At 39.3% G+C, this 22,685-nt stretch overlaps 1 pseudogene; it reads left to right on the plus strand.

Annotated features, from left to right (window-relative positions):
* Window positions 1-9,518: 9,518 nt before the first annotated feature.
* On the plus strand, window positions 9,519-9,889 carry LOC121445055 (annotated as a pseudogene).
* Window positions 9,890-22,685: the final 12,796 nt, after the last annotated feature.

The following is a 22,685-nucleotide window of genomic DNA, read 5'->3' on the forward strand; positions in this document are numbered from 1 at the left end:
CTTAGTCAGTGCTCTATTGCTGTGAAGAGACCCCACGACTACAGCAGCTCTTACAAAGGAAAGCATTTAATTGGGCCTGGCTTACAATTTTAGAGATTTAGTCCATTATTGTCATTGTGGGGAGTATGGTGGCATGCATGCAGACATGGTACCTGAGAATTCTGCATCCAGATCTGCAGGAAACAGGAAGAGAAAACAATGGGACTGACTTGAACATTTGAAACCCCATAGCCCACCCTCAGTGACACACTTCCTCCAATAAGACCATATCCCATAATATGTAGTACCACTAATAATGACCACCATACAGATGATGTATAAACCTATGAGGGCAATTCTTATTCAAATAGCAGGGAGAGTGACACTATTAGGAAGTATGGCTTTGTTGGAGTGACCTTTTTGGAGAAAGTGTATCATTGTGGAGGCAGGCTTTGAGGTCTCACATATGCTCAATACACATCCAGTGAGACAGAACATTTCCTGTGAAGCAAGATGTAAGATGCTCAGCTATTTCTCCAGCACCATGTCTGCCTGCACTCCACCATGTTGCAGTAAGATGATAATGGACTAAACCTCTGAGCTACAAGTAAGCCACCCCAATTAAATGCTTTTTCTTTTTAAGAGTTGGTTTGGTCATGATGTCTCTTCACAGCAATAGAAACGCTAAGATACCACCACAACATCTAGATAACATTTTGCAATCTATATATTTTACATACATATATGTGTGTGTCCCCTCCCTCATATGATCCTGTATAAGTTTCCCACAACTACTGAAGTTCAGAAAAGTGCAATGGTTTGCTTTAGATCACACAGCTCTCAGTGCCAAGGTAGGAATTTCACTGAAGTATTCTACAGTTAAGTTTAATTCCTATCAGATAATCTTACTTAACTCAATGATCTTTTTACAGAGGTAAGAGAGCAAAGGTACACATTTTTTTTTACTTCTGAATTTTAAACTCCCAACCATATTTCTCAGGGAAACAGATTTAGGAACCACTATTTCAAGGAAGGTATAAACTGTATGTCTAAAGACAATAAGCTCCCTATTATTTTTACACTTATTTCACTTGTTAGAAAGTGGCTATAGTTAAATCTCTTACAATAAAGACAGTTAAACTCAATTAATAGGTTCAAATATAAAAACACAGGTGCAACTGAAGAGGAAAAAATTTACTCTTTCACAAATCATATAATGACTTCTAAGTAGGCATATCTGAAGTGCCTTTATATACTATATACTAGTACAGGCATTCAGAAGCTTGCATTTTAGGTATGCTAAAAAGACAGGTATAGGAACTGGGGTTGTAGCTCAGTTTTTAGAGTGTTTGTTTAGCAATCAGTAGGCCCTGGGTCCAATCCCCACAACTACATAAAACTGTCCATGGTGGTACATACTTGTAATCCCAGCACTCAGGAGATAGAGGCAAGAGGATCAGAAGTTCAAGTTCATCCCCTGCTACACAAGGAGATCAAGTCCAGGGAACTAGAGAGAGAATAAGAGAGAAAAGCATGGGATAAAACTGGACTCTCTGAGCATGGCCAACAATGAGGGCTGATGAGAACCCAAGGACAATGGCACGGGGTTTTGAACCTACGTAATGTGCTGGCTTTGTGGGAGCCTAGCCAGTTTGGATGTTCACCTTCCTAGAAATGCACGGAGGGGGGAGGACCTAGGACTTACCACAGGGCAGGGAAATCTGACTGCTCTTTGGGCTGGAGAGGGAGGGGGAGAGGAGTGGGGGAGGGGGAGAAGGGTGGGAGGAGGGGGAGGGAAATGGGAGGCTGGGAGGAGGAGGAAATTTGTTTTTTTTTCTCTTTTCTCAATAAAAAAAAAGTTAAAAAAATAAAAAAATAAAATAAAACTAAAGCTAAAAAAAAAAGAGAGAGAGAGAGAAAATAGAGACACTTACTCAAATCCCTCAGTGGATAACAAGATGAATCTTTCCAAAGATGAAATATTATAGCATCGGTGGGTGCACCCCTCTTGGTCCTGACTTCCTTGCTCATCTTCTCCCTCCTTCTGTTCCTCATTGGGACTTGGGAGCTCAGTCCAGTGCTCCAGTGTGGGTCTCTGTCTCTCTCCATCCATCGCCAGATGAAGGTTCTATGGTGATATGCAAAATATTCATCAGTATGGCTATAGGATAGGATCATTTCAGATTCCCTATCTTCAGCTGCCCCAGGAACTAATTGGGGACCTCGCCTTGGGCACCTGGAAGCCCCTCTAGGTCCAAGTCTCTTCCCAACCTTAAGATGGCTCCCTTAATTGAGATATGTGCTTCAGGACCAAGAAGGGTGCACCCACCTACGGAGACAGTGGGGCTGATCTATTGGGAGCTCACCAAAACCAGCTGGACTGTGACTGAAAAAGCAGGGGATAAAACTGGACTCTCTGAATATGGCGGACAATGAGGGCTGCTGAGAAGCCAAGGACAATGGCACTGGGTTTTGATCCTACTTCATGTTCTGGCTTTGTGGGAGCCTAGCCAGTTTGGATGTTCACCTTCCTAGACCAGGATGGAGGGGGGAGGACTTTGGACTTTCCACAGGGCAGGGAACCCTGACTGCTCTTCAGACTTGAGAGGGAGGGGGAGAGGAGTGGGGGGAGGGGGAGAGGAGTGGGGGGACGGGGAGAGGAGTGGGGGGAGGGAGGGAGGAGTGGGAGGCTGGGAGAAGGCGGAATTTTTTTTCTCAATAAAAAAAAAGAAATATTATAGCATCATAGACTTGACAATACAGCTTCAACATCCCTAATTTTTGATAACAAATAGTAGAAGGAGAAGGAGAAATAAAAAGAAGAGGACGAATCTATCCATTTTCCCTCATCTCTTTTGGAGATTTGGGATTACAGGACAAAGCATAAAGATCTTCATGTATGCTAAAAAATAAAGTTGAGCATGGAACTAAGCAAGAAATGAAACTTAAATATCAGCAAATAGTGGAAACAAGGATCACTCTCTCTCAAAATTAATACTTGCCAGACAAATCCGTAAAAAGACAGTGACCTAGCTACAGTTTTAGATTTTCAGGAGGAATAAGAAAATGCTTATATCTTTAAGTTCATTTTTATTAATATTCTTATCTTTGTGACACTAACATCAACTGAGAACATCCTGTCTGGCATGCTGTAATGATGATGGTGTTGAATGAAAGACTGAACAGCGGTTTCAGGTTTCACATGCTAGGATATCATGGCTTAAGAAAAGTTTTTTTTTTTAAAAAAAAATGAGCTTGCATATGTCCTAATTGTGCTGCTTGTTGCAACATGCTGCACATTAATACTGTTTTTACATTGTTCTTGCCAGGCCAATCTAGATTATAGCTGATGATACGGGAAAACATTAACAGACTTTTTTTTCCCCTCTTATCAATTCTGCTTCCTCCCTTCACAAGAAGCAACATGCAATCTACACTGTTTGACCCTTCACCCTTTATGGAGCGATGATTGTTCCAAAGATGAACCCTATCAAAACCTTGTAAAGTGATAGGTGAATGGCAAGTAGCTCTGTCAATAAAATATCAGTAAACAGTGAACAATTATTATGAGAAATGAGAAGATAATAAAATGGATGAAAAACAAGATTATAGAAAGCACAAAGACTGAGTCACAGTAGGTTACTGCCCAGGAGTGATGGCTTAGAGATAAGACTGAAAAAAAGTAGAAATATCACTATTATAAAATGTTCAGATACATTCCCTTAATCTTCTTGAGAGGAACTGATAGTAGAAGTAGGAACTGTGTGCAAAACATAAAGGTTACAGACAACAGTAGACATGAGAAGGAAATATCTATTAGCTGTTTGCTAAGCACACAGTAAAATGCATTGATTATTTAAGCCTCAAAAAACTTATCCGAAGAAAATACATTTAGCCACTTTTACAAGTGAATAAACTGAGTCCAGATATTATATAACTTGTCACAAATCAACTGGTAAGTGAAAGAATCTAAATGCAAATTTTCTCATTTTACAATCCATGATCAGTCCAGTATGCCTTTCTGAGAAACAAATGGATTTAGATTTTTAACAGTGAAGTAAACCTTTAAAACACAAGTCTAAAACAAAGTATGCTACCTGAATGTTCTTACAGTGGAGAACCTGAGGACAGCACCTATTAGTAATGGGCAATTTCTCCCCAGTAGGAATGTGATGGAATGCCATCTGCAAAACAGAAAAGAAACACAATAATGGCACAGTTCTACCACTATCAGTGTCCCTGACTCTCAGCGATGACCACAGTTATCACCAGAAACATAATCACATCTGTCGTCAACAACCATCCTTTGATGAGACACGTGGGGGGGTTCTCCCAAACTTAAAGAAAAATAATGGTGAAGCAATGGTAGGCAACTCAGTGTTAGGAAGTGTTTCTGTCTGTATGCCTTGTCTGTTTCCCTCTCTTGATGAATTCATTTTGATTTTATGTATGTGGGTGTTTTGCTTGCATGTATGCATGCGTGGTGCTCTCAGTGACAAGAAGCGGGCATTTTATTCCCTAGAACTGGAATTACAGAGAAGCTATAAAAAGCAATGTGAGTGCTGGGAAGTGAACTTGGGTCCTCTGTGGGAGCAGCAGGTGCTCTTAACAGGTGAGCCATAGCTCCAGCCCTTCTTTCTCTTTTGACGTACAAGAGCAATAGCTTTAGTAGATCAGATCCGAGTGAATGACTACAAACATACTGTGACGGAGTTTAAAACTCACAGAATTTTCAGGGTACAACACAACTTCCTTTTCTAGCAAATTACTTATCTAAATGATTAGCGATCAATATTATGCCTATTAACCATGATGTGGTTCATAACTATTAGCTATTTAATCCCTATAAAAGACATTTGAAGGCATCATCATTCAAGCCTGAGAATGAAGAAATCCAAATTCTGAGAGGTGAATCATCTGAGGTTACATTTGGACCACAAATGACAATTCTAAGTCCGTGGTTCTTTCTCTTGAAATTCTAACAACTCTAAATGTGGACTTGGGATGTAAAAAGAAATGAAAAAAAAAAAAACATATCCCGCTGGTGATACAACAAAGCAAAGAATGTAGGACGGTCACTCTCTGTCTCAAAGCTGAGATAAGTTCAAGGTGAGTAAGAGCTTGAGCCAGAGTGAGAGGGAAAGGGAGCGGCACAGAAACAGAACTAGTAAAAGATAATGTGTCTAGAATTGTGTGTGGGGGGTAGACTTTGAAATTATCCTCTTATCCATTTTGCTGATGTTTCTTGTAACCATGGAGCCTGAATGTGTTCTTTCAACGGTCTGGACTTACTGCTTTGTGCCTGGAATGGTCTCAACAGTCAATTCTTCTCGCTGTTTGTGACATTTAAGTTCTCCATTTATTTCAAATTGTCTTCTATGAAGATTTCAACCATATCTACAAAAGTCAGGCAGATGTGGGTATCACACACATGTTCCAACAGTGAATAATTTTCTTTTCTTTTTTGGGGCAGGGTCCTTTATGTAATCCAGCCTGTCCTGGAAATCACAAGCCTCCTCACAACCTCTCAAGAGGTAAGATAGTACATGTGTACTATAACACCCAATGCTAAGAAAGATCTTCCTTTTATTACGTGTGTGTTCACATACACACATGATTACTCTCTTCTCTCACCATTTTTGATCTCCCTCCCATCCATATCAACCCCCAGTTCTCCTTACCAGTCCCTTTACCCTCCTGAATCTAGCAGCCATAGCACTTGTGTAGAGATCAGAGGACAATACCAGAGTTCATTCTCTGCTTAGACCATGTGAGTCTCAAGGATGAAACTCAGATAATCAGGCTTACTGGGAAGTGCCTTTACCTACTGGCCATCTTGGTGGCCCTGGGAAGGAGTTTTCTAGATTAAGTATTTTGTAAAACTCAAATGTCTTCCCTAAGAGGTTTTGGCGAGGCAAAGCAAACAAATGAAAATCACAGGTCGTTTCTACCTTTCCCTGCTGAACTGTTTACTGCTTATACATTATTCATAGAGAGGGCAAGCCAGAGCCTTAACTGTGTACCACCTATTATTTATCCTAATAGATTCCAATGGGTAGTATCAATGCAATGTTCCCATAGATGGCCTGATTAAACTAAATGGATCGTAAAATAAAACAAAAACTTATAAATCTGGGAAAGGGGCTGGTAAAGATAATAAGCAGAAGATTATGACAGGAAGAGAAGAGAGATAAGAGAGGATGAGAGGATAGAGTAATCACACACACACATACACATACACACACATACACACACACATACACACATACATACACACACACATACACACACACATACACGCACACAGTTTTCAAAGAAAGAAACTTAAAACCTCTTGATAATATAAGAATCAATATATCAAGCATCAAGAAAACCAAAACTCTACCAGCCAATATGAGCAAGACGACTATGGGCAGGAAACCTCCATCATCGAGATCAAAAGCCAAGCGAACAACTGTGACAAACTTGGAAGAGGCTTAGAAGAGAGGTAAGAAGGAAAGGAAGAACTTCATCAATATTATGAATTAGGCGAATATGTTTCCTTTAGCATACCAAAATATATATCTAGTTCTTTCTCCCAGAATCTGCAACCAGGATTTGAAATAATGCCTGGCAGTAACAAATCTCAGGGACATGTAAACAGTCTATACATGAAGGTATGTAGGAGTAGGTTCATAACGCAGTACTAAAGAATTAGTTTCTAAACTGCTAGTGGTAGAAGAGCACTTGCTAATTGTATTACCCAATCACAGCATTTTACAGATGTGGAAACAAGCTCAGAGGGCAGGATCGTTTGCACAAGGTCACATAGCCAAGTAGCATCAGAATTAGTTAGAAGCAGCTTTCCAGAATCCTTTCTTAGAATGTTTATCATCATAGCCAAGGAAGAACAATATAACTAAAGAAAAGAAGTACTAAGATATTTCTTTCCTATGTGAATTCAATTTATTTCATACTTACATAATTGTGTTGACTACAGTGTTTAAAGAATTTTATATTCATTAATTTGATAATTATTAAGTATTTGAACTTTCAAAATAACTCAAGGTATTATTGTCACTGATTGTCACTGTTTTAAGGGGGATACAAGTTAAACAAAGAGGTTAAGTAACTTATACAAGATTGAAAAAGTAGTAAATATTCAAGTTATTAAACAAGCTCTAAATTGTTTAATCACTATACTATTCCATACATATATTAGTTGTTGTAAATGTAACATATATTAGTTGTTGTAAATGAGGTCTGTGCACAACTTCAGCTAGTGAATAAGTTAAGATTAAGTTATTGTTCATCATATCTTATATAATAAGCTAAAACTGTCTTTAAATAGGAAGGTTTAATCCTATATTAAGTAGTTTATATGTCTGTGAAAAGAAATGTAAAGCCATAATTACTAAAATCCAGTGTAGCAATGAGACCACACACTGTTGTGGTCTCTCACACACAAAAAAACAGACAACATAATGACCACAGGTGATACACAAATGCTAATAATAACTTCAAATAGTAATGGTCTCAATTATTCACTCAAAGAAACAGAAAGGCTAGATGGATCAAGAAACAAAATATACCTGCTGCCTAAAAAAAAGCAGGTTTAATGATAGGTACAGCCATACAGTAAAAGGATGGACAAAAAAAATCAAATAGGACAAGGAAACAGCAGGTCACACATAAACAATTCTAATGTCTGACAGAAAGAGTTCAAATTAAAACCTAACAGAAGAGATAAATGGGGACACTTCATTCTAATCAATGAAAAAGTTAACTAAGAAGACATTACTACCCTAAACATATATGAACCAAACTCTGGTGTACCCTATTTCATAAAAAGAAAATGTACTACTGGATTTAAAGACACAGGTTGAGACCAAGATAGTAAGAGTAGGGGATTTCAATACACTTTTTCTAATTGGCAGGTCATCTGAACACAATGTAAGCAGAGAAACCACAAAATGAACTAACATCATACATCAAATGGACTTAGCAGACATCTATAGAATATTCCATCCAAGCACCAAACAATATTCATTCTACTCAGCAGCACATAAAAGCTTCTGTAAAACAGACCACATTTGAAATCTTTACAAATTCAAAAAGACTGAAGTAACTCTGTGTATCCTATCTGGCTACAATGCAATAAAAATTAAAATGGAAAGAAAACGAATCTCTGGTAAATCATGTAGATTAAAAAAACTCATTACCAATTGAAGAATGGGTCAAAGAAGAAATAAATAATGAAATAAAAACTATTCCTGGAACTAAACGGAAATGAAACACAACACAACAAAACCTCCGGGACACATTAAAAACATACCTATGAAGAAAATTTATCTCTCTAAGAGCCTACATTAACAACAAAAACAGAAAGAGCATGAATAGATGACTTAACAATACAAATAAAAAATGTGGAAAAATAACAAACCAAATCCAAAAGTAATTGATGGTAAGAAATAATAAAAATCAGAGTAGAAATTAATGAGATAGAAACAAAAAAAAACCCACAAAGAATCAACGAATCTAAGAACTGGTTTTTGAAAAAGTTAGATTGACAGACTCTTGTTACAAGTAACAGAAAGGAAGGAAGGAAGGAAGGAAGGAAGGAAGGAAGGAAGGAAGGAAGGAAGGAAGGAAGGAAGGAAAGAAAGAAAGAAAAAAAAGAGAGAAAGTACCCAAACTAAGAATCAGGAATGACCAGGGAAGGCTACAATAAACACCAAGAAAATGGACATTTTAAAAACCTATCCCTAAAAGAAATAGATGAATTTTTAGATTTTAGATTCAATCAAAATGCCAAACTTAAACCAAGAAGTCAATAACCTAAACAGACACATACAAATGAAAAAATTGAAACAGTAATAGCCTTACAAAAATATGTCCTTGCCAGATGGATGCACAGATATGAAGAGTTGGAATCAATTCTTTTTAAACTATTTTTCAAAAAGACACAGAAGGAGCACTTCCAAACCCCTTCTATGAAGACAGTGTTGCTCTAATCCCAAAGCCAGGTACAAACAAAATAAAAAGAAAACTACAGACAAAAATTCCAAATGAACATAGATTCAAAAATGGTCAATAAAATACCTGTAAACAGAATACAGGAATAGATTAAAATAATATTGACTGTGACCAAGTTGGCTTTATCCCAGAAGTGCAAGGATGGTTCAACATAGACAAGTCAATAAATACATAAACCACATAAACGGACTTAAAGACAAAGAGTACAAGATCATCTCAATAGACGCCGAAAAAACCTGTTGATGAAACCTGATGCACCTTCATCATAAAAGTCCTAAAGAATATGGAACTAAGCCGGGCGGTGGTGGCGCACGCCTTTAATCCAAGCACTCGGGAGGCAGAGGCAGGCTGATCTCTGGGAGTTCGAGGCCAGCCTGGTCTACAAGAGCTAGTTCCAGGACTGGCACCAAAGCTACAGAGAAACCCTGTCTCGAAAAACAAAACAAAACAAAACAAAAAAAAAAAAAGAATATGGAACTAGAGCATCCTACGCGTGGCATGCGGTCGTGTTTCTCAGGTAAGGCATGGCTAAAAGCTTACAGAGGAAATGGAAAAGGAAGATGTGTGCTGAGAAGAGAAAGAAGAATGCCCCAAGGGAGCTCAACAGACTGAAAATTATTCTCAAAGTTGACGGGGATGCTTTAATGAAAGATGTTGAAGAAATAGCGACTGTGGTGGTACCCAAACAGGAGAAAATGCAGTGTGTGGCGGAGGGTGAAAAGGATGACACAAAAATGTAGACTGAAATTAAGAGAAACAGAAAGACTCTTCTAGAAGAACATGGACAGTACCCAGTATGGATGAACCAGAGGCAGAGAAAAAGACTGAAGGCAAAGAGTGAGGAAAAAAACAGGGGAAAAGCAGAGCCAAGGCAGCAAAGGGCCTGGCTTGGTAGACCTTACAAACTGGAAAGAAAGCCGGCCCTGTGGTGGTGGCACATTCCTTTAATCCCAGCAGGCAGAGGCAGGCAGATCTCTGTGAGTCCCAGGCCAGCCTGGTCTAAAAAGCAGATGCCAGGACCGTTACACGGAGAAACCCTGTCTCAAAAAAACCACAAAAAACAAACAAACTGGGAAGTATTCATGAGACAGAAGTTGAATTGTTCGGATTCTCTTCACTGGTTTCAGCTCTCTCTGATGGAAGCTCTTTGTTTTCATACTTGAGTTTCATCTTACACCTGTAATTCAAAACCAGAATAATTCATTTGTTTTGGGAATTTAAATAAACTATTTTCTGTGGTGATAAAAGAAAAGAAAAAAAGAATATAGAACAGAAGAATGAAATAATAGATCTTATTTCCTTCCATAAAAGCTAACTCCAAATGGATCAAAGACCTCAACGTAAAATCTGAAAATTGCTAGAAGAAAACATAGCTAATATACTACAATATGTAGGTGTAGGAATAAGGCCCCATTTGCCAAAGAATTAAGACCAACAATTGGCAAGTGGAACCTCATAAAACTAAAAAGTTTCTGCACAGCTAAAGAAACAATCAACTGTGTGAAGAGGAAGCCCATAGAATGGCAAAGAATCATTCACAGCTATACAGCTGACAGAGGATACATATCCAGAATATATAAAGAACTCGAAAAACAGTCAGGATTAAAACAAACAACACCCATTCAAATAATAGGTCTGAGACCTAAATAGTTCTCAAAAAAGAAAATGAAAATGGCTAAAAATACCTTTAAAACTGTTCATTGCTCCTATCAACTAGGGAAATACAAATCAAAAACAATAAGCCAACTTATCCCAGTCAGAATGGCAAATACAAACAAAACAACTGACAACAAATGCTGAAGGAGATGTGGGGGAAACCCTCATGCACCATCAGTGGAATTGCAAACTGGAAAAGCTACCATGGAAAAGAGTGTGAATTCTCAGAAACTAAAAATAAATCTACCGTGTCACTCAGCTACACCACTCTTTGACATCTGTCCAAAGACTCAGTCTCCTACTTCACAGATACTTGTTCAGCCACATTTTTTGCTGCCATATTCATTATTGTTAGGAAATGGAAACTAGCAAATGTTCTTCATCTGATGAATGGATAATAAAAATGTGGTACATTATACACTATGGAATACTAGTCATCTGTAAAGAAAAATAAAATCATAAATCCATGATTTTGAAGCCTCCTCATTGATGTTCCCTTTAGTCCACAACTGCTGTCACCTTGTGGTTGGAGTCTTTCCCCAAAGCACTTGACAGAGCTCCTGTTTATATATTTTCAGTGGTGGTAGCATTATCTTTCTTTTCTCTCCCTAGAATGTGGGACCTGAGTGTGGATAACTAAGACGGTGTACCTGGAATATGTATATAGTTAATATCCTCCTTTTTCTTAATAGTATTGCCTGAATTAAGGATATTATTTCGGTTTCTTTGTGTGGAGGAGGAACGAGGAGGCCTTTTGCCTGAGTAGTCACAATATAGCTCAATTAAAAAAGAGAGAAACAAAAGAAATCAGACTAACATAAACTATGAGGGGACTATTCCTGTTCACAAATCATACATTTTGTCACGTGACAAGTATTTATCCTGAAAGTCCTTTTTTTTTTTCATTTTAGGAGCTCTTAAGACAAAGGAAGTACGATTGCTGAATTGGCTATAGATTTAAGAGAATAACACTTATCAATGAAAAGATTGTCTTTAATAAAGTTTTTTTCCACAATGGAGATGTAGCTAAAGAAAAAATTAAAATGTTAAATCTAAATCCCACTTTTGGAGGTTGGATATTTTGTGTAATTATTCATTATTATTTGACATCAGGAACTCTGAGATATGAAGTAGGTTTTCAGGCTATCTTTTTGCTGTTGTCATTGAATATCCAATTCTTTAAATTTAATTTATTCATTTTACATCCTGACCGCAGCTTCCCCTTCCTCCTTTCCTCCCATTCCCTACTCCCCCTGGGCCCCTCAATCCACCCCTCCTCCGTGTCCACTCAGAAAAGGGCAGGCCTCACATGGGCAGTAGCAAAGCAAGGCATATCAAGCTGCCTTAAGACCAAGCACCTTCCCCTGTATTCCAGCTGGGCAAGGCAATCCAGCATGAGGAATAGCTTCCCAAGACAGGCTACCTTTTTTTTTAAACAAATCTTTTTTAAATGTACCCAAATCAATAGTTTGTCTTGTCTTCATTCATAATCTTCTCATACATAATGCTTTACTTTGAAATATATTTTCTGTGTAAGTGCATAAAACATAATTTATAGTAAGTATAAAACCCAATGTGAAGCTCTATCACTTCAAGATAGCTAGGCTAACAGTATAGAAGTTCACTGAAATACATAGACTTTGGGTATAGCTAATTTCATTGGGTGATGTTCTTTATTAGGAAATTCTTTACAATAAAGTTTTAATAATTTGTTTATAACTTTTTAATTAAAATATATTCTTATATATAAGCACTTTACATTTCTCTCTATTACTTAATGTTTCCTTTTTGTCTTGCTATGAGTTCTTTTTTAAAATTTACAATTTGAAATAATGTTTTATGACATTCCCGAATTAGACAAAATCATTTTCCCAATGAAAGTGATGAGAACAAGAGATAGAAACTGGTCAAGAAGTTTGGGGGTAGGGACCTCCAAAAGGAACAGTCTGAATCTTGCCCTTGACTAGAAACAGGAAATGTTGGGTCTGCCCCTAGGGATGCCAGGAGCAGGACTACTTTGTTACCTCTCTTAGCCTAAAATGAGCTTTCCTGTTATCAAAGCTGAGTGGAAGCAGCAGACCTACTTCAAGGATAGGCCAAATGTAAGAAGCAGTGCATCCCCATGTCCTTACGCCTCACCCTACTTACTATCCTTGAAGCACAAAGAGGCTGAGGTGAAGAACCTTGGAATCTGAGGACTGGATTTCCAAAGTGCAATGGAGGAAACAATAGGAAAGTAAGTTCTCAGACAAAAGAAAATATCATGGCTAAGGCAGGAAGTGTAGATAAACATGATGTCTGAACATATAACAATCTCAGATTCTGATTATGGAAAACTTCCAGAAAGATCCTCAGATGGGCACTACTTTCTCCGATCTCTGTCAGAGGCCCAGAAGATGCAGGAGGAGGTTGTAAAGAATGGCTAGTTGAAATACTGTTGTATTCATTTATTTATTGATATATTTTGCCTAGCTAAACCCTCATTTTGCTGATTTACACCATCAAAACTGAAAAACTACACATCTAAAGGTTCTAAAATATAGAACAAAGCCAAACAAACAATAATAACCCTGTACTTCCTGGCTGGACCCTCTTTACCTCTATACAGACAACCAGGATGGAAAATGATCACCAATTTGCCAACCTTTAAACTGCTGACAACTAGATTTTTCTCTATCCCTCCCTTTCCAGACTGAAACGCGTTTAGTCTCTCAAATCTAGCTATGAGATGATATGATAGTTTAGTATGGACGATAATAACCTCTCAGTTTTCCAAGTCTATCTAAATCTATAGGTGATCCATTGTATACTTTCCTAATCAACCCAGTCTTCAGTCTTCTATAAAACGTCTATTAGCTGCCGAAGAGTCCTATACCATACACCAGTCCAGGGAAGCTGCTGAACAAAGGTGTAAAGTACTCGCAGTTTTCTTAGGACAGTGGTGGCCATGCAGAAGCCTAAAGTTAGGATTCCAAGAAAATACTCCTCATAATAACTTAGGATGCGTCTCCAGTAATATAGAGGGCAGAAGACAGGTTTGTTTGTGTGTTTGTGTGTTTGTTTTTTGATTTATTGCATACCCTGGTGGAAGTTGAAAAACAATAAGCCATCAAGAGGAAGGTCCCATCTTAGAAAGGCCAATTTATAACTAAACACAATGGGTTCACATCTCAATGGGTACAAAGCTGAAATAAACACAACCAAGATAACAGAGTGGAGAAAGATTTATTACCTTCAGCAGGTCATAGAGCACTGCCCTCCATAAAAAAAAAAAAAAAAGAGTGCTAGAGTATTTTTATGTCTTCCCAGTGAGAACTCTCTCCAAGCGCTCACCAAAAATATTTTAATAATGATAAACAACCAGTTCCAACTAATGCACAAAGGGGAACAAGCCCTGAATAGAAGTCCCCCTCAACGTCTACAGATTCACAAACCTAAATAATGCTTTGAGTAATTGGACATCTTTTAAGAGACGGAAATTTCAAGGTTTGGTTCTTGGGACAATTGGGAAGATTTACAATGTAAAAATATTGCCATAGTTATCTTGAGACAGAGTAGGGCCGCTCTTCCGGGGCAGCTGGTTACCAGGGTCACCCTGCCTGCCTGGCAGAATTACGCTCTTCCTGATAAGAGGCACAGCCTTGATTAGTGGCTGTCAGCCAGGGTTGTCTACACTGCCAGACAAAAGCAGAGCAGCACTTTAGCTAAACTTTTCCTGTGTAACTTAGGATTTTCTAAGCACATTTATTGGCAACATTACTTTATTACTTCAATATAACATCAGGATCTTATTTAGAGAGTCTATAGACTCACATAGGAGCGTGCTTCAGTTAACGTCGCGGAGCACACATTTTAGACATTAAGCTGAGGCTAATGAGATGACCCGGAAAGGAAAGGCACTTGTGCCCAAGCCTGAAGGCCTGAGTGCAAACCTTGGAACATAGGAGGAAAGAGGCCCCAATGCCTGAAAGACGCCCTCTGCTCTTTACACGCACCCTGTAACACACAAGCATCCCCAAGACACACACATAGAAAGTAAGCGAATAAAGAAATAAATGTAAAAACATAAAAAATGAAAGTAAGAGACAGCAACGCCTCTGAGCACGCTCAGTTTGCACCATAAAATTTTGGCTGAACATGCAGGAAAGGATTCTTTGAACTACAATGACCCTGAAGGTGGTATCTCTATTCAGTGACGAGCACTACTGACCTGATGAAACCACAATGGACCTCCATGCTATACACCAGCTAAACACAAACTTTAAGAATGAGTACAGACCCCTGGGTGGGGGGGGACCTGATTTTTCCTGAAAATACAAAATTCCAGTCAACCTGAGTCAGAGTAGCTTTTCCTTTCTCCCATGTCTTTGTTTTCAGCATACAAAGCCCTCTGTCCTCTGTTGCCTGGGTGATCTCATTCTGTTTTGTGTAAGAGACTCCTCTATTCATGAATTGCAAATAAAAGTCAATTAGATCTATGTTTGGTGTGATTGTGTGTGCCTTCCCGCTGCAGTACACTAAAACAGGAGCTTAGAATCCCTTTTTCCTAAAAAGCATTGATTCCCAGGAGTGCATGGAACTAAAAGCAGAGCAAAAGTCTTCCATGTCTTCCCTCATGTTGGGTTTGTCTCCTTTGTCTCAAAGCGTGGAGATTGCCATTAACCTCTTTCCCACTTGCTCTGGGTTCCCAGAACAGCAGAATCTCCCCACAGAGGACTCTTAGATGCTGTCTTTCAGATGAGGGAAAGGCCACAGGCTGAAATAGAGGTGATCATCTATACGGACATGGACTACCTGGGGATACCCTGAAAGACCAGACCTTGATCAGGAGGGCTTAATTGTGTATACTTCTTACTCTCTGTTTAAACCCAAAGTTTCTCTGCTAGTACCCTGATGAAGGAGTCAGGACCGCTAGACCCTCTTTGAACTCCTCTTCTCGGTATCTACACTTGTTGGGAGCAGCCGATCCTCTGCTCTACATTGCTGCACATTGTGCAAAACAATGGGTTTTTTTTTCAGGATGTGCACTGCCCTAAGAGATTCCATTTTACAGGCAGCTTGGGACTCTGTTTTAAGGGAGAAGGAAAGTGACTGCAGCCCCCGAACAGATCCAGAAACAGCACCGCCTGTCAGGCATCACCCATCTAATACAGACTAATAAGTGACCTATTCCTGGGAATAGAAATGGAACCCAGCCTACAAGCCCAACATCAACCTATCATCTGATACCTTAAGGATACATTAAGGACTGAGGACAATTCCTGGAACTTTGACTCCACCGGTACTATAATGTTGATGCAGTCTTATCAACTGCCTGTTTACTTACCTGTTTGCTTGTCTTTCTCTAGAATGATTCAGTCTTTCACCTACCAGGTAAACTTTACAATTTCACCCTCAAACTGGACTCTACTGTCTCCAGTAGCAGCTCCCTCCCAGCACTGCTCTGGTTGATCCGATCAGTGAAGGCTCTCTCAACCCCGTTGTGAACCTTCTCGAACTCTGTTGCAGTGTTATTTAACATATATGTATGTGTGTGTTAAATACTAGTTAAAGTATCCTTTTATTTATATGCATACAAATCATGTATTTAAATGTATATTATAATCCATATATCATTATTTTTGATATATCAAATGGTAAGTATATAATTATTTAACCTATATATGCATATAAATACTTAGATGCAGTCAATGTGTTCTGTGTGCTGTGTGATATGAGTTAATAATAGTAATTAAGACTGGGATGAAAGGCATTTGTCTCAGTCAGGCTACCAAGGTATCTACATCACCAACCCACTTTTACCTTTTCCTTTTCAAGACAGGAAATCCTCTTGCCTCCAACTCCAGAGTGCTTGGGGTTACAGGTCTGGATCACTATTGAAGATGGCTAAAAGGTAGGTAAATAACAAGAGAGAGAGGGCAAGTAAATCACAACTACAAAGGAGAGACTAGACCAAAAAATAAAAGTTTAACCAAGATCATTAAGATTTGCTATAAAATACGGAAAAGATTCTCAGGACTCAGGAGGTACTTAAGGGCTAGAAGCTGAGAAAGGGAAGAAATCGGTGAGGGAGTAATGATTGCTAACATTCAGGGAGCGGCAAGAGGAACGTAAAAAACAAAATGTAGTAAAAGCTGCAAAGTATTGCTTCAAGAGGAACGTGGATATAAAGCACTTTGTAGGGAGGCATTGTGCTAATATGAATGCAAGAGAATAGGTGAACATGATAGGAGCTTGTGATAACTTCAGTCAAATGAACGTTACAGAGAAATGTAGACTTTTTAAAATGTGTATACACACATATGGTAAATATAAGTGTTTGGGGGATATATGAGAAGGCGGAAAAATAAATACTGCCTTATAAAACTATATAATTTGAACTTCCTAAAAGCTATTAAAATAGTATCTTTCATTCTGGTAATTTTTCATAAAAATCTCAAAATGGTACTATTTATATATAAAACTCATTAGAATCAAAGTATGAAGTTTTTATTTCAAATTATAAATTTGGGATAAAGAGTGATTAGGACTATGAAAAATATTACCTAACCATCTAACTGCTGCAGCCAGGGCCATGCAAATCTGAGTGGCCTGCACTGCTACCCAATGCTATGGTACTGTCTGGGCCAGAGCTGCAGCTGAGGGCCATGTCTGGGTCTGTGGCCCTACTGCAGCCAGGGCCTGTGTGCTGTCCAAGGCTCCTGTTACCATCAAAGATCTGTGGCCCATGTCACTTCAGGGGGCCATAAGAACCATGCATGATGAAATCAGAGCCAGTCCCATCCTTCACTGGCCTTGGGAAAGCTGGCCCTGCCTCTCACTGGACATTGCAGCGAGAAAGCTGATCCTGACCCTCACGGGAGAGATGACCCCTGCAATTTGGAGAGATGGATCCCATCCCTCACCACAGGGCAAGGGAAAGCTGATCCTGATTACTTGAGTGTAGGGAAACTGGCTCCAGCACCTCACCTGAGGTGGGCTGCCCAATTGGCCTGGACTGAGCAGCTCAGCTACCACTCAGGCCCACAGCAGGGCCTTGGGTTGGCCCATCCTAACATCTACCCAACCTAGGACCTGCTGGAGCTCGTGGAGGGACTGGTTCTGTGGAACGGTACCAGCAGGATTTCTATGACTCAGGGCAGGTTTCAGATATTCCAGAGGAGTTTAGTGAGGTTCCAGTGATGACAGTGTACCAGAAACCAGAGGCCTTAAACCAGACCAATGACTGGTTACATTGAACATTTGCTAGTGAAGTTAACTGGACAAAAGGGTGTGCTGGTGATACACTGCTCCCAAGGCCACCAGGACAAATGATGAGGTATTGGAGAGGTGGGAAAGATGGAGAATCAAAGAGGTTTTGTTTGTTTGATATTTTTTTGAGGAGCAGAAGGAGGGAGAACATGAGCAAGGAAGTCAGGACCACGAGGGGTGCAGTGATCTATTGGGAGCTCACCAAGGCCAGCTGGACTGGGACTGAATAAACATGGGATGAAACCGGACTCTCTGAACATGGTGGACAATGAGGGCTGATGAGAAGCCAAGGACAATGGCACTGAGTTTTGATCCTAATGCATGAACTGGCTTTGTGGGAGCCTAGCCTGTTTGGATGTTCACCTTCCTGGACCTGGATGGAGGGGGGAGGACCTTGGACTTCCCGCAGGGCAGGGAACCTGGACTGCTCTTCAGTCTCAAGAGGGAGGGGGAATGGAGTGGGGGGAGGGGGAAAAGAGTGGGGAGAGGGGGAGGGGAGTGGAGGGAGGGGGCGATGTGTGGGAGGAGGGGGAGAGAAATGGGAAATGGGGAGGAGGTGGAAATTTTTTTCAACAACTAAAAAAAATTAAAAAAAACAAAAAAGAAAAATAAAATAAAGTACATTTCTCTTAAGTATTCATTAAAAAAAGGCCCTTGATAAGGTTTCAACTTCCCTTCAAGGTAAAACTCCTTAAGAAACTAAGGAGCCAGGCACCGTAGCTTGCACCTTTATTTATTTATTTATTTTTTTGGTTTTTCGAGACAGGGTTTCTCTGTGGCTTTGGAGCCTGTCCTGGAACTAGCTCTGTAGACCAGGCTGGTCTTGAACTCACAGAGATCCGCCTACCTCTGCCTCCCGAGTGCTGGGATTAAAGGCGTGCGCCACCATTGCCCGGCTTGCACCTTTAATCATAGCACCTGAGAGGCAGAGGCAGGCTGTGAATCCCAGGGTACCCTGGCTTACACAGCAAGTTACAGGCCAGCTAAGGCTACATATCGGGACTCTGTAGATATCCCAGTGAAATAAAAGCTAGGTATGACAAACCTATAACCAGTGCTATATCAAATTGGAAAAACTAAATTTGAAAGCATTTCTTCAAAACCTTGGGACAAGGGTTCCCACTCTCCCCACTTTCAGTCAACATAGTGCTCAAAGTTTAGCTAGAGCAAGAAAAATGAAGTAAAAAGGACAGAAGGAAGAAAGAAGTCAAATTATCCCTACTTGCAGGTGATAGGTTTTTCCATATATATTATAATTCCATGTGCATATGTAAATGTGACCATATCACCCCATTAACCATTTTAAATTCCTCTGTTGGCTCACTTCCCAACTATCCCCCCCACTTGCTTGTCCATTTTTGGCACCAGTCTTCTGTAGATAACCAGAGATGCTGTGTGTTCATAGTTACCAAACCAGGTCATATCCAATAGATAACATTTCATAGTGTTTCTCCCACTCTCTGTCTATTACCATCTTTTCTCATCCTCCTCCACAATGTTTCCTGGGCCTTGAGAAAAGTCATGTAGATGTCCTGTTTAAGGCTGAGTACTCAACAGTCACCTGCTCTCACCATTTGACCAGTTATGAATTTCTGCATTTTCCACTGTTCACTGCAAAAGAAGAGTCTCTGACCAAGGCTGAGAGGAGCACTCACTTAGGGTATAAACATAAACACTTAGAAAGTAGTCTGGTTGCATGGCCATTTATTGAAACATCAGTAGTAGATTCTACTCCATGGTCTCTGTCCTCCCATTAATAGACCTTCCTTCTTTGGATAGGATATTATTCTGTATTCCAGGATAGCCCAGAACTCCATATTTAGACCAGTCTTGCTCCTAACTCCTGGAAATCTGTAAGAGATTATAGGTGTAAGCTACCATGTTAAGGTTTTTAACAGCTCTTTACTAATTCTGTAATTCTGTAGAATTCTGTAATTCTAGATTTTTAATTCTGTAGAATCTAGTTGAAATTCCTCTTTGTAGCATTCAGTGTTCATTCTGTTTTATGAAAATCTATCGCTGCAACTTAATTTCTCCTTAAATACAGCATATGATTTGCTTTAATGATTTACTCTGAGTTTATACCCTTCAAATTTTCTTGGCAGGAAGTTCTTCTTACTTCCCCAGAGGCTGATCTGATCTATACTTTAGATTCAGTTTAAATGCCATAAAGCTTTCTTCATTTTACACTTCTCATACTCATCTGGAACTAGATGCTGTTTGCATTTAAAACTATAATAGTATCTCATTTGAGTGTTTACATCATCCTTCTATTGAATGATTTGTATCTCTCATCACTTCACTTAATGAAGACAAGAGGTCAGATGCTCTGACTAAGCTTGCTTTGTACACTGCTCAGCAAGGTGAGCTTTCATAAACCACAACTCATGATGATAGCTATTGGAAGTGTCAATCATCTATCAAAAGCCAGGAACCATTTTTAGCACTTTTACAAGTACTAATTAATTAAATTTTTAAAATGACTCTGCAAGATAGGGACTATGAGAAAAACCAATTTACAGGACAAAAATTAAGCAACAAACAAAGAACCAAACTGCAGCACTGGGAGGTTACATACTGCCCAAGATCACAAAGTTATTTAAGTATCAAAGTTGAGACATGAATTCAATCTGGTATCAAAACATGCACAATTAGTCTCTAAATTTTCTTTGAAGTTCAATGACTGATAACAGAATAAATCTTAATCAATAGGGTTCCATTCCAATACAGGTAATTAACAACTCAGTACTACATAACATTGAAATAATGAGGATAGAGAAAACACAAAGAACAAGTTGATTCCAACGACAGAGTCAATAAAATTTATGGTAGGCATAAAATACCGTGATAATGGTCACTGAACTCTAAATTTTAACATCAAAAGACAGTTCTTTTTTTCACATATAGGTGGTAGGAATGTACATAAATTAATACTATCTAGCTGAACAACTGAATATTCTATTATCCAGAAACTCTACTTGTATAACTATTGCAACAAAATGTAAACTTACATACATCAGAATAAAAAGGTATTGGTCATACCAAAATCGAAAACTTCCCCATCAAGAAAAGATCGTGGTATGCTAGTAAAACCAAATAGTATACATCAATAGGTATTATCTGTAACTACAAGGGAGAAAAGGACAAATCTTTCAGACAGTAGAATATATGCTGATGTTTTTAAAAGGCCAGGTTTGGTAGCACATGCCTTTAAATCCCATAACTTGGGAGGCAGAGGCAGGCAGATCATGATTTCAAGGTCAGCCTGGTTTACAGAGCAAGTTCCTGGACAGTTGTGGGCTACACAGAAAAACCCTGTCTTGGAAAAAAATAGGAACGGGGCAAAACTGACATATCAGTTGAAGTCATGCCCATGGGCTGGATGTTAAGTAGAAGAAGAAATGTCTTTTTCATTCTAATATTTGCATATGCCCACTTTATAAAGATATAAACTAGTGATCTATAAACATATGTCATGATAACAATTTTCTTGAGCAGGAATCTTATCTTTATATCAACCTAAAACTAAGCACTCCTATCTTTATTAGGCAGGCTATTTTATCACTATGGGCCTCCGCTTGTTTATCTAATTATGGGAATAATAGTAATAATAATATCCTTCATGATATTTTTAAGGAGTGAAGACCAAATTCATGAGTACTATTAAGCACCAGGCCTGCCACATAGCTAAGCACTCAGTATGTGTCAACTGCTATTATTACTTTTCTGTGCCAGTTCTTTCTTCTAGTTACCAGCCAGCTTTTAGCTTTAACCCATCCCCATCTGTGCACGCAGGGAACAGTCACATTCTAACACTCAAAAATAGGGCAGCTCCTCTGTCTCCTCTTTGCCTGAGCAAGATTTAAAACAATTAAACTGTGTATTCAAGCGACCTGAGTTTAAGCTGGGTACATACAGTGTAACCCAAGTTCACGTGAACTGGAGCAAGAGTGACTATAGCAGAACTGAAGGACCTTTGCTCTTTTATGGTGCCAATATCCCTTAGACCATGCCAGGAAACCTAGTGTAAATAACAGCAACTGGAAATGAGAGGATCCAGAAAAGGGTAATGCTGGAGGCAGTTATCAGTTACAGAGAGGAGTCCCGAAGGAACTGGGAATTGGAGAAAGAGAAGTTTAAACTCCGGAGTTCTTGCTTTACCCATTGCATAAGACAAAGTCTGAGTCCATCCACCACATGGGCATAACATGATTAGTTTTAAAAAATAGAGAAAAGGCCTCGTTTAAAAATTAGGGGAAGCAACACCTAATCCAAGTCTGCTAACTTCTAAACCTCATACTCGTCTCATTAAAATATGGGCTTCAATTAGCATGGGCTAATCTCTAATATTCAATGAAAAATACTAACCACAGGCTAGTTATGAAGTCTTCACTGTTCCTCAGCCCTAAAGGGGAGAACTAAACTGTCAGAAGGGAGAAGGACTTAGAATATATAGGGGTTGGCTGGGATTGGGAAGGAAGAGTCAGAAAACATGAGGAACAGAAGTAGCTCTAAAGGACGGGCAGGCTTAAACAGTGTCAACTGAGTTGGTAATTCTATCTTGTGTAATTCTTTCCTCAGTAGAGCTGCGCTAGGTGCACTCAGTGTTACCTGCTTTCTTTCGGACTGCCAGGCTAGGACCGGAGGGACGCGCAGACCCATACACTTAACTTGGGGGCAGAATGGGGATCTGGGCAGCCTGTTTAGACAGGGAGTATCCAAAGAAGGGAAGGGGAAAAGGAAAAAATATTGGAGAAAAACTTTCCAGGGTGTGGCACCATGAA

This window comes from Microtus oregoni, unplaced genomic scaffold, assembly GCF_018167655.1.
Source record: "Microtus oregoni isolate MIOR12 unplaced genomic scaffold, Mior012 000155F_ref0000269, whole genome shotgun sequence".
In the NCBI taxonomy this organism is placed as follows: domain Eukaryota; kingdom Metazoa; phylum Chordata; class Mammalia; order Rodentia; family Cricetidae; genus Microtus; species Microtus oregoni.